Source organism: Varroa destructor, unplaced genomic scaffold (assembly GCF_002443255.2).
Source record: "Varroa destructor unplaced genomic scaffold, Vdes_3.0 BEIS01000004.1, whole genome shotgun sequence".
Taxonomy (NCBI): Eukaryota; Metazoa; Arthropoda; class Arachnida; order Mesostigmata; family Varroidae; genus Varroa; species Varroa destructor.
The window spans coordinates 33,656,582-33,669,769 of NW_019211457.1; the positions used below are offsets into that span (position 1 = coordinate 33,656,582).

Consider the following 13,188-nt stretch of genomic DNA (forward strand, 5'->3'; position numbering starts at 1 on the left):
GGGAAGAGCGAGAGACAGAGAGAAGTCTCAGAGAGTAAGTGATACGTGTTCTGAACGATTCGTGTTTGTTTTAAAGGCCAGCCACGGCGGCATCATACCACACCATACAATACCGCTTGCCATGATAGCGCGCGAAATCTAAATAAATAAACAGGTGTACTTTGTTGTTGTTATGATCTAAGATGTAAACGTTTCGACTTCGGTCCGGCATCGCCGTTTAGCATTTCATCAGACGGCTAGCTCCTAGCAAAAAACGAAACGTGTCTATGTCTGATTCTAGGCCATCGCGTGTTTCTAACGTTAGCAGACAAATATATGTTACCCACTGAGCTCTCACGGAAACTTGTTGTCGTGGTCTTTACCGACTCAAACGAAAACTACGCTTACAGCCTATTGTATAAATCTGATTTGTATGTTTTTCAATTAGTTTTTACGACATAAATTAATTTTTACATTTTTATCAGCTTTGTTCTTATTTTATCGTCATAATCTTCGATGTCAGTCAAGCAATATGTAAAACCTCAGAGCACCATCTAGCGTCTTCATACGTGTGGCCGACAGTTCGATGAATATCATAGAAAAAGAGTCTAGTTCACCGGTAAGGATACTACCAGTATGCTAATTTCGTGTACATTCTGCTAGTATGACGTGTGAATCCGCTGATGTTATTGACCCTAACGTTGCCAACGGTTGATTGTGAGCCGTCATAGCCACCTTTCTAGCCATCCTGTTTTTCTTTTTCACGAACAGGGGCCTGCGTAACCCACCGCTCTTGCAGGAGCGGTGTCGCAATGTAACGAGCTTTAAATCGTAGCAATCCAGACAATGGCAGCAATGAAAATATTAGCAAACAAAATAAAGGCATTAGGACGATCTCAGTGCCGTCTGCCGTCAACTGTTTGCCATTATGTTTTATGGAGCTCAATTCGCGCACGAAATTGACGAACCAACTGGCGGTTGTTGTAGTCAGACGGACCCGTCTAGACCCAATGACGCATCAGGCAACCGGCTACGTAAACGATTCAGCGTTGCAGTTAGCTCGAAACAAGTGTTCTTCGTGCCTGCTTTTTTTGTCCTAATGCCCACAAAAGCATCAGGGGGCAAAAGGCAGGTTTGACCGTAAAGGCGAGAAAGGAAAAGGCTGTCTGCGTATAATTCTGCTGATCCGGTAGTAACAATGGAGTGCGGTGGCTTGGCCTAACCGAAAATTACTTCTGTTGCTTAGACAAGTAGCATCAACGTACACAGACGGCCAAGCATGTGTAGTTCCGGCTGAGTTATTGGCTAACAGGTTATTTTTCTATTGAGGGGTGGTGTGGAATCATGGTAATAGTTGTATCAGTAATGGGGATAGACGATGCTGGACAAGTGTCTCGTGAGCAGGGTGACAAAACGTTACCAACTTAGATGGGAAAACAGCCGAATGAAAGGGAGACTGTTCTAGATAGCTAAGGGGTGCAATATAGAAATGCGGAGGTGGATTACACCGGTGGCCATGACCAGGCAGCCAATTAAAGCTAGTCTGTCCATGTGACCGGGTAATATACCGTTGCCAAATTTACTCTGAACGCCCCAGTCAGTGCCAAACGAAGAGTCGTTGACAAGGATGCGACCGCTCCTGCATTCGTTTTACCCTTATTTCCATCTAAGTGTATAGTACGGTTTTACAGGGTCATAGTGTATGTGGATAAAACCTGCTGTGAACGCCACTGTGTTTAGAGTTGTTTTTAACTTGCCAATACCGATTGATTTCATTAGATTAGAAATTGTCGGTAACTCTGTTATCTTAGAATCTACCTACCTGTCTAGATGTATGACGTTTTTTCCGCTTGTGTCAGACTTACGAACTACGAAACACGGAAACAAGTGTCGTTCGTTCCTTTCATTGATTATTGGCCCCCCACTGAGGTATGACATTGAACAATAGAAAATATACAATTGTCTGCAATAATGTAAACACCTTAAGATATGGCTACCTGAATCAGGCAGCGGTATAGAGCCACTAAACTATATCAATGTAGATATATTGCGCCAGCTGTCAATGAATCGCGTGCCAATACCACGAAAACAATATACTACAGTGACGCTTCAATGTATTCGGATAGAATTGACGCCGTTCGTGTACGCGACCGCGCGAGGTAATTGTTGTTCTGCTGCTGTTTTTGATAGCCTTGGATTTAAACCCAATTCTCCTTGTTATTAGTATTATTATTAGCCCATATTTACCGCGGTTCCTGCCTCACAGCCTTAAACACTACTATAGCACTGTGCGTCGTGCGTTGAATTGGGAACATTGAATTGTTAATTACTATGACTATACCATAATCAGCGAACCTGAACGATGTATTACTGCAAATATTCTATCATGTATACATTGTTTCACTACTGGCCGTAACCTGCACGATGTGATTTTATAGTGTGGTTAATCATATAGCTTTCGCCGCATATTTTTGCCGTCATTATCTAGGTAGAAGCGACGTGAAACGTTATATTGAATATAGGCACAGCTGGCTTTGTGCGAACGAGCACTAACGTTCCTCTGCTAAAGAAGTAAGAGATCTTGTAATAGCATACACAATAATTGATGACACTGTGAAAATATCGTACTCTCGCGGCAGAACAAAAAGGACGACCTTGTTTCTTTTTTGAAGCTACCACCATAGCACGCATAGATGTGAAGTAATGTCCCGAGCATGACGGCTTAGCGGGACTCATCTGTAGTAGGGTCGCCCCTGTCATGAACCCCATCCTGCTTCCTGCCTCAGTGAGATGACAAAACAGCGCAAGAAATTAAAAACACACAACGAGAGAGAGAGAGAGCGAAGAAGAAGGACCAAGTCGTTTGCAAATGAACGACGTGGACGACGATTCGTCGCTGTTGTCGCCGGGACAGACGCCCACTGCCACCCGTGCGTACCGTTACCATTTGGTTGTTAATGTAGTTCCGTCACTGCCACTCCCCGCACAGATTCTCCTGTAGCATCCGCTCGATCCCCTCTTTTCTGCCACCTCTTGGGTCACCATCTTACAGGTCCTTCACCTCTGCCTGCAATCGCAGCTCTGAGCAGTGCCATTTCCGCCATCTACTTGGAGCTCCTGGCTGAGGCTAGCTTAAACTATTCCGTTGTGATTTCGGTGGTTCCAACTTCGCTGTATTCGTTTTTCCCCGTGTCCCATTTCATCTCGTCGTAGCGAAGTGACGACAGGCGGCCACGAGCGAGTGAAACGGAGACAGTTTCCTCCCCACTAAACCGGTGTACGCCAACTAGATTCTACATAACTTTTTAACTGCATTTACGTAACAACGCATTAAATCTTGGCTCGGAGATGCTGCCGCCGGTTAGTGGAACCGCGGCGAACGAACTGCAAGTATCTACTGCTGTTTGCATTGTTTTAGCCGATGTTGATTATGCCGATTATTGATAATGACAAAAAGGAAACGAGAAGACTCCCAAAAGCGACAACGGCGCAGTAATCGACCGTACCGTCAGGGGGCTGCGGCTCTAACGTGTCCTCTCTGTTTCATTGTTATGCGACGACGCCCTAGCGGTACTACGGTCTTGTGGTGGTGTTGAATTAACGTGACTTTATACGCGAACCGCCGTCGTAAGCGCAGGTCGAGGATCTGCTGTCGATAGGTATATATATATAACTTTTTACATAACCAACTAGAACGAACCAATGAATAAAACCAAATTATGACAACAACAGTTGGATAGCAGCTACGGATAACCTTAAAATGGAAAATATTTATATACTAGCCTTTGTTGTCACTAGGATACGTGGAGTACTACGTACATAGAAATTTTTGGGTCCTTCTACCTGTACGAAATGAACAATTATAATCTATAGGCGAACGCTTATAGGCTATAATATATAGGCGAAGCAATATATGAAATTTCTATATATCTAACTTTACTGTGTAATATGCGCATAGGCGAATATTTGTTTTTACGCTAGTGTAACTAAGTTATCGTGGTATTTTGATGATTTTTGAATTATACGAAACGATACTATCAGCCACTACCGTGTGGGCACCCGTCGTGAGTTTACTTAATAATCTATGTCAACTGTTGACGATTATCGATAAGAAGGAAACTTAAAAGCAATTTATATTTAGTTTGCTCAACATTTATATTGTATACTTTTCTTTGTTGCTTGCCACCAGCTCGCTATTTGCTCGTCATACGTTGGGCGCTGGGGCCCAACGCCGATTGGCTGAGCGGTGGTAGAGTGATCGAAACTCGGTTCATCAATCACTCACTTCTACGCCGTTAGTTTTATTTTGTTAGTATTATGCCTATAATGATTCCAGCAAGGGGTGAAGTTCCTCTAATACAACGCTATTGAACGTCCATTAGCGGCAAGCACGCGATATATTTGCATCGTCGTTGGACATACGAGAACACACACTAAAAATGCGAACGCTCTTCGTTTATGAAACGTTCTTCAGCAAACAGTCTTCAGTTTTTGTTACCCATTTGTCCGTAGTACATGAACGCTGTCTAGGAGGCGTTCAGGCGTTATGAGCAATGCGTACAACGGATCGCTCGTTTGGTTTAAAATAAGATCAGCTAAAAAAGAAACAGGCATCTACAATTGACAAATAGAAACGCAAGAAGCATGGTAGACCGATGTCCCTTCATATCGCGTCGCTTTACTCACGCGACGTATTTTTCATTATTTGAACTGGTACACGTTTTACGTTTTGACGTCGCCGGTTACCAGTGGTTCAGTTGTCATTCTTCTGGCGGTGTTGCCCATCAGCCGCGCCGGCTATCGTGCGCAAACATCACAAAATGAAAATTTCCACTGGCTAACCATTGCTGCCGGCTGTAGACCCGGTAGGTTCACTGGATTCTGCTGTTGCACCCGATGCTTGTTCTTGGTTTGCAGTCAGTTTAGAGTATTTCTACCGCCATCGAATCGTAAATAATTCATATAACGAGCGGAACGATTAGTTATACGGGCAACGTCAACGAGGAAGCGGTTCATCCGTCCGTTTGCTTGTCGCTCAACCATATATTACGGTGCCTTTCATCAGATAGATAGCCGAATATTCATCCACCTTGTGAGAAAGGCGCGACCGGCCATTGTTGGCCGCTAGGCCGAAGCGATTGGTCGAATTACCCGATAATTGTTAATGGTGGCGACGCTCGATTGATTTGGTGCCAATGAGCCATTTGTCGCGCGCGACGTGTCCGCCTGGCTAGCGGATGAAAACGCAGACCGAGCTGAACTAGTTAGAATTGGTTCAGTGTTTCACCGACCCACGCATGCGCTCGTTATCAACTATTTTCGATTGAATAACGACAACAGACGACGCTAGAAGCAGCGGCACGAAAAATGACAGTTGTTGACAACAATGAATCTATCGAGCAGCGTAACCGCAATATAGCTAGCTAGCTTTACGCAAACCATACGATCGACCCAACAACGACGTCCCTCGCCTGCGTCCTATTAGAGCGTCCGATTAAATGTTACCTTTCCTCCATCGTTCTTCTATTGCGCTGAACAGTCTGCTATGGGCAGAGCTTCACCAATATCATCTTTGTTGTCATTACCATACTATCATGCTAGCACAGTTGAAGGGTAAGCTGAACGACTCGCTCTTTCCTTTTCGACGTCGGCTGCTGACACACTGAACGTTTAGTTTGCAATGTACTTGTAGCAACATCGGCGTCATGAATGACAACATTGCTATCGTCTCCCCTATGTAACATCAACAACCGAATAGCAAAAATCAGTCGTACGTCTATTGGCTCCTGATAATGCTGGTTGAAACATTACGGCTACCGCCGTAGCCGCGGCGGCTATCGATGTACAGATATATGCCTGTCGATGTTGGCACTCTTGGATATTCGCTCGAGGTCTTCCCATTTTTACTGTTTCTTCAAGGTGCGGGACGGTGAAGTAGTAACATTGCCTCTCCTGTCTCGTCGGCTTTGACCGCTCGCACATTCAAAAAGCAGTATTACTCTGGCCGTTTGGCTTTCCCATGACCGGCATTTATGGTGCTGCCTCTTGAAAAAGAAGGGGACAGGTGCAAGAAGAACAGGTTCGTAACTATTGTTTCTATGACTATGAATGCTAACTGATGACGACCGCTGAGAAAGGCTGTATTTAGTCGTATATAGTATACGATATAACTGGGAAAATACATGCCGCTTGTTTGAATCGCCGATCCGGCGTCAGCGATTATGATCGACAGCAAACTGAGAACGACTTCCATCAGGAGCATTGACGACAATAGCAAACACCTGATCTGATCGTGCTACCGGCGAACAATCGAAGCTGTACAATGTGAAAATAGCGAAAGAAGACGGTGGCGGATTTTCAATACACATGTAGCTCTGCAACGAACGCAGTGCTCGGGGTGTCGACTCTCTAAATAAACAGCCAATAGACTCCCGGAACACCGAGAAAACAATACTTCTGCGCATTGCCGACTTTTTACGCTTGACAATTGTAAATAATGGTGGCTCCCGTTAGGGGTAGGTTAGGTCAATAATGGTCAACTTAACCAAATAGCTATGGTCTTGGTGCCTTCAATGTAAATACGTACGTATATGCCAGCTATGTATTGGCTTCAAGCTAAAGCTGAGGCAACTGCTAACCTTTTTTTTTGTACAGTCTAAACTACGTGGTAGTACCAGGATCCCATCATTGAACACCTTCTAGGTGAACTTTTGTGAGAAATGATCGTCACATTTTTCTATTATTGTTTATTCGACTATTAATACACAGAGGCCGATTACAGGCCGATAATGGTACAAGATAAAGCTTATACGGCGGACACGTTGTTTCAATCTTCGCCCGTTACGTAAAGATCTATGTAGTTTCGTGTTATGGCGCTGGAAGAGCAGTTATCTAATTTACACTAGTTTCGATCAGTGTTTTTCAATGGCTTGCTGTCATCCTGTTAGTTGACGCGACAGTAGCTCATACTGCACGATTCTTTTCCAGTCCCTTCAGATACGTAGGACCAAATTCTGTCTGTGGTGTCAGTGTGCCTGTTGTCTCTCGAGCTCATACTTTTATCTGCACATTAATGTCTTATGTGATCCGTATGTGATCACTCGTGTGCAACCGCTTTAGCGATGCCTCAATTTCCCTTACATCTCTAAAGGGTGTTGCAGATGGAAATAGGATCAAGAAAACTGGTTTTCGGCCATTCTGTGTGGCGTTCAAACATTGAGCTTTGCCTTCAAATCAAAGATATATATAGTTTCTTGGCGGTATCATGACTACTCACGGTCGGTCCCGGTCAACTATCGCGATAATTTTCGTCAACCTTTTTTTTTTGTTTTTTTTTTTTTTCGTAATCGGTAAAGCACTGCGCGAAGGATTTCTCACGTTAATATTTTCGGAACAAAAACGACTTGTAGCGCAAATACTATTGTCAAATCTGAGATTTCAAACGACATTAGCGCCGACTAGCTGCGAGAGATAATACTTGAGACATGTGACTTTAGGCCATATAGCTAGAAAAAGGGGAATACTTTTTTTCGACAATTCAATATAATATATACGGGGTTTGGGGGGCGACAATTGACGAATTAGAACTATTTCATATTCACTGCTGGCGTCACTTTTGTCTATTGTGCAGTTTTGATGATGGCAACGATCGATGCGGCTGCACGCGCGTCTTGCGCTAGAGGTCTCTGGTTGGGCGCATGCTCTGTAAAAGAACATTGGTCCTACGCATATGCTGGGTGCATTGTTACAGCTGTTCGTAAAACTGATCATCGGCCGACGACCCTTGCTAGCGTCTGCTAACTACGTTGATCGCCGCTGTTTTGTCACACATCAATCTATGAAGGTGCATCTTCTTTTTTTCTTTATCGTTCTCGCTCATTCGCCGCCGCGGCCGGCAGGTTGGCCATCGGCGTTTCTAGTTATGATAACCATACATCGAATACGTTAAAATTATAGTTGCCTATGCAAAAAAAACTCCGACAGTTCAGCTCACAGTGTTTACCGTGGACGACGGAGACGAAATCAACGTCCGCAGATGTCTGTTGTTGATAGATGAGCAAACAAAAAGTTATTGGGCCCACATCGCGCTGGCATGTACGTATTGATGTAAGCGTCGGCTCCATGAACCAGCGATAATTTGGAACGGCAATTTTAAACGGCGGTGGGTTCGAGATCGGAAGACGGGAATTCGTTGCAGACGGAGTCGCAGATGACTGAAAGGACGCTATCTTGCCGTGGCTGACCCTGTCCTCCAATTATATTCAGTCTTTAATATCGCACCGCGGCACTAAAAGCACCATTCATGAGTGCTCTCATACTGTTCGTATGTTTTAGGACTATAGTGCATCAGGGTGCTTTACAAGTGTAGCACAATGGTCAGTCCGTAAGATTTCAAGAGGGCTTCTTCGATTCAACGATAAATCTAGACACAGCCTGAGAAGTTACTATTACAGTTGTGAGTAATTGGCTGAGGCTAAATAGAGAAGGCTGTGCCCCAAATCGGACAGCGTTTTTGCCTGGCAGGATGTGGTCGATGTTAAAGTCGCACATTTCTCTGTTTTTGGCTATCGTATTTTCTTGCATCCACATTGACACACACGCGTAGAGTTACACAAGTTAAAGTACGCGCCGGCCCCAGCAATTCCGTGACCTAATATGACTGTAATTATTATTACTCTTGTTATTATTGCTGGTATCATCGTGTTGTAAAGCGTTTTCTGTTTCGGCCATTCGGCTAGGCCTGCTTCGATCCGTTTTGCTCAGCTGTCTCCCGCGACCGACATTGATCATAGGTTTTTCTAAATGATACAACACAAACGAATGCGCGCGCGGCCAGAATTAATAGATACTATGCCCTGGGAAACCCCAGCGTGGAATTGTTTACGGCCCGCTCACTAATATGAACGTTACTATTATTGCATGCCATTTGGCCAGGTCGATGCTCGAGTCGAACGTTCCTATGGGTGATGCCTTCAGGCCGGAGGGCCAGTGAATTTCCAAACGTTCGGTGTCCTTCGCGCGCCTATGACTTGCGTGACTTGAAACGATAAGACTAATTGTCGCTGCTACTGATGGATAATCATTTTGTAGTAGTCTCATTCGTGGCGCTTAATTTTTCCATTTCAAGTTCCCTTCAATCCTACTGCTTTATGTCTCATGCTACTATATTGTTTCCAGCATTAGATTAGACGACCGTAACAGGGATAACGAAAAGTTGCTCTTCATTTTGGATACATTGGGCGATCGACGAGGGCCTATTATGCGGTGACTGAACAAAGATCCACTAAAACACCGGACTAACAATGGAAAGCGAGAATAGGTAAAATAGGAGTAATAGCTTGCAGGGCGTTCCAAATACGTGTCGCTTTAACAAACATAAAACTGGTATCGATACAAATAACCCCACAGGTCACCACTGGAAAATAGCAACGTCACGAGCTCAGAATCTAGAGTAGCACGAGTTGTGTCTGCAAGCGAGTTCTTAGCATTGTCTTGCGCCGTGAACGCTTTACCATTACCTTGCGTAACGTGCCGTTACCCTGTCCTTGCGCTTTTCTGCTAGTTCCTTGGTATTTATATTGAAAATAGCTGAGTAGCCAGTTGGAATTAGTGACCAGGCTCATCGACTGCGATAATTCAACTAGGCTCATCTTCTACATACATGTTCCGCGGTCCTGCTGCTGTTAAATATCGAGACATTCTTTATTTGCGCGATTTTTGCCGTCTCTTTTTCGAGTAGTTTCGGTCGAAAGGTAATTTTCATATTTTGAAGTCTGTGGTATTCGTTCTTTTTACTCACGTATGTGTCTGTCGTTAGGTGTATCCTGAGACGTCTCCATACGGCCTATCCGATCAGGTCAATGTACTGCAAGCCTGTTGGCGCTGGAAAAAACAAAAACACGAACTTTCTTTTTCCTATTGTCAGCTGCTTCGTCTGTGATCGGGCCGTTCCAGCTGCGATAGCCGCAACACTGGCAGCACCATGATTTGTCAAAGATTAAAGACAACCCTGTCGCGTCGGATTTCGGGTTCTTAACCGCTCGTAGACAGCTTACTGTCGCTTTCGTTCCCTCCCAGACATGAAGCGTTGCCCGATCTAGCCATCACTCCGGCGGAAATAATCCGTGCGATGATTAAGTAGAAGAGGTTCATTGGTTCGAAAATCGACGGCGTTCTATTTAACGCTAGACTAAAGAAATATCTCGGCTCACCATCCAGCTTTAAGATGTACTCCATGATCCGAGTACGTTGGTCCCTTCTTCCTTTTCTGGCTGCTTGTCGACCTACCCTTTTCAGTGGTCAAGACTGTTAAGGGTGGTAGAACTTGTGGCGGTAACATGGGCAGCAGTTGCCACCAACAACGAAACATATTTTAAATGAGACTTCTCCTTACTCTAGAAACGATCGAGTCAACGGGACTAAAAAGCCCACTTTTATTACTCTAAGCTAGATCCGCACAGGATTTTTCTCGTCTTGATTGCTTTTCTATGGATAACTGCCTGTTATATCGAACCTAATGTCTACCAAAGCAATCACACCAACCATCATAGCTATTTTAGTGCTAAAAACAAGATAAGCACCAACAACGATAAACACAACAACGACAAAACGACGGCGAACCAGTAGCATCCTCTAATATCATCAACAAGAACCATTGCTGCTGGATATATAATAGTGACATTGGGTCACAAGAGCTTCTAGAAAGCTTAGCTATGAATTGATCTAGTTACTTGTCGACCACTGTTCTTTGACCGCATCTGTGCAGATCTATCGATGTAGCTCAGTGTTAGCTTACACGCCCTCTCTTCCCGCAGTGCTCGTTGGCCTTGTTGCCTATCCCTGTGATGACGCCGATTCATAAGTTTTTGTAGGACAAAAAAAAACCACACGACGACAAAGGGGGAAGAACCGAGATGAAATCTGATCTTACAAACGTCTCGATGCCATCTGTGAGACCGTAAGTTTGCCTCTATCGACCTTCCTTCGTTTGTCTGCCGATCCGGTTTCCGCCCGCCAAGAAGATGGAGGCGTATCGAAAGGTCGTCCAATCGTCGCTAGTATTTCCCCCTTGCTTGCAGTTATTGTTAGGATTGTTATAGATGCCGTTGTCGACGCTGTCGTTGTAATTAGCGTTGTCATTCAAACGCGAGACGCAGTTGTTGAGGCACGAAAGGAACGATACAATAGGAGTAGAGATGATACATGCTAACGGCGCGTGACGCAATAACAAAGTGAAAAGAGATAGAACGGCTCTAGGCTAGGTAGTAAAAGTAAAGACGTCCAAAGGCAGTTAGGTAGACCGTAGGCTGGCTTGCCCCCTTGCAGAAAACAAAAGCAGCTTTTGTCTATACTTCTTCTGTTCACGCTTTCTTCCCATTCTACACGTGACCAGCGTGATGTACTCACTCGGCGAGTAGGTTCATTGGCGTAGCGCGCACGCATTTGTAGTTTTCTCGCAAAGACAGTCAGCATCTGCGGGCGGTCCAGATGCCTGCGCTTTCGCTAGCGTTCTCCGTCGTCAGCCCTGCTTGACCGGTTTTTTTCGTGCAGTAGCGTCTCCGCAGTGCATGTGATTGTGATAGATAGAGTTCTGCACACTCAAAAGGGTTTTCCTATGAAATTCACTGATGGTAGTAACAGTGATAACCGTAGGAATACTACATATTGTAACGACTGCCGATCTCTTCCGAAATGATTCGATCCTGTTTGCTGCCGTCTACAATCGTCGTCTGTCGATGCGTAATGTGTTTTTCTTGCGTCCGTATTTCTCTTCCTCTGGATTTCTTTTGGTGTTCATTCCGCCCGGCGTTTTCGTTTGAATCAATCAATCAATCAATTTTTAGAGCGAGTTCTTGCTTTGAACAATGGGATTGCTAGAGACTAGCACAGTTAGTGACTGATCCTTGTAACGGGCACTTCACTAATATGACAACCGCTATATGTGCATGAGGCTGTCGTGCCCTTCTTCCTGCACGATTCCTTAGTCTGCTCCATATGTACTGCGGTATATTAGAATGGGGTTTGCGAACGGTGACGCTAAGAACGGGCTTTGTATTGCTTTGATTGCATTATCAATGTGTGGGCGATGGGCTTTCAAATCATGATGGTGTAGACAATTGATACCGATCGCTAGCGGCTCAAGTTCCACATAATAAATTCTATTCATTTTAGTTAACGACTAACATCTCATCTGGGTATAAATAGAGAATAGTCAGGCGCTATCAGGAAGACTTTTGGCGAAGCTACTTTCGAGCGTAACCTTTTCGGCTGCTGTTTGTAGCCTTTTTTTTTTAACATCGGTATTTTACATCTAGTATTATTACTACATTATTTTATTTAACATCGATATGTTCAATGTTATTGTGTACGCTTCGATTCGAACGACAATATGCATACTTCACAAAACAAGCCCGTTCATGAGATCGTTTGCCAAGCTTGCTTAATGGGCAGGTCTTAAACAATTGAATCGATGAAAGTTTCACAGGGAACCTATGTACATTCACTGCACACTGGCGTTGCTGAACCGGCAACATGTCCAGACGTACCATCGATCGCTAGTGGCGTTCCGTGACGAATATGAGTTAGCTCTTCCGGCCCCTGATTACATGTAGCATTCTCGGGCACTCAATATAATTTTCTTCCTACTTATTGCCTTATTGAGCGTCTACTGTTTTCCTGCATATCCAATGTACTACAAAAGAAAAAATAATACTAAAATTCATTTTTGCTTTTGTTGTTGTATATATTGACGTGAAGATGGTCGTTGTCATCGTGACAGCGAGTTTTCTTGAGTTTTCTCTATGCGTGGGCTTGTATTTCACGTTACTGCGTGAGTTTTGTTGGGTCGCACTCATCCTGTCAGGAGTAAGTCACCGTTCCGTCGTACGTGGACTTTTTCTTCAACTGTCGCTGTTTCCTTTCCAGCGCGAGTCGTCGAGCAACGCTAGTTATCCCATTTCGTTTGGCCCGTTCACCCGCTACCAGAGACTCGCGACACGAATACGTTCTTGCGCCGATCTCTTCTCGTCGAGAACGTCCTCTCTAGCAGCAGAGGCGACGAGAGTGGCTTTGTGAACGGCATCTATGTGATATGCGATCTAGGCCGTTTTCATGCTGCTACTGTGAGCGTCTTTCCTCTCAACCCCAAACCCTAAGTCGGTTGGTTGTGCTTTGCTGTACCGCATCCTTCTTCCATATCCCTTTGCCCCT

The 13,188-nt window shown here is 44.6% G+C and overlaps 1 protein-coding gene across 10 annotated transcripts in view; it reads left to right on the forward strand.

Annotated features, from left to right (window-relative positions):
- The window catches only part of LOC111248619 (latrophilin Cirl-like), a 451,353-nt gene that overhangs the window by 308,691 nt on the left and 129,474 nt on the right, over window positions 1-13,188 (forward strand). The gene's annotated exons all lie outside the window — the stretch shown is intronic.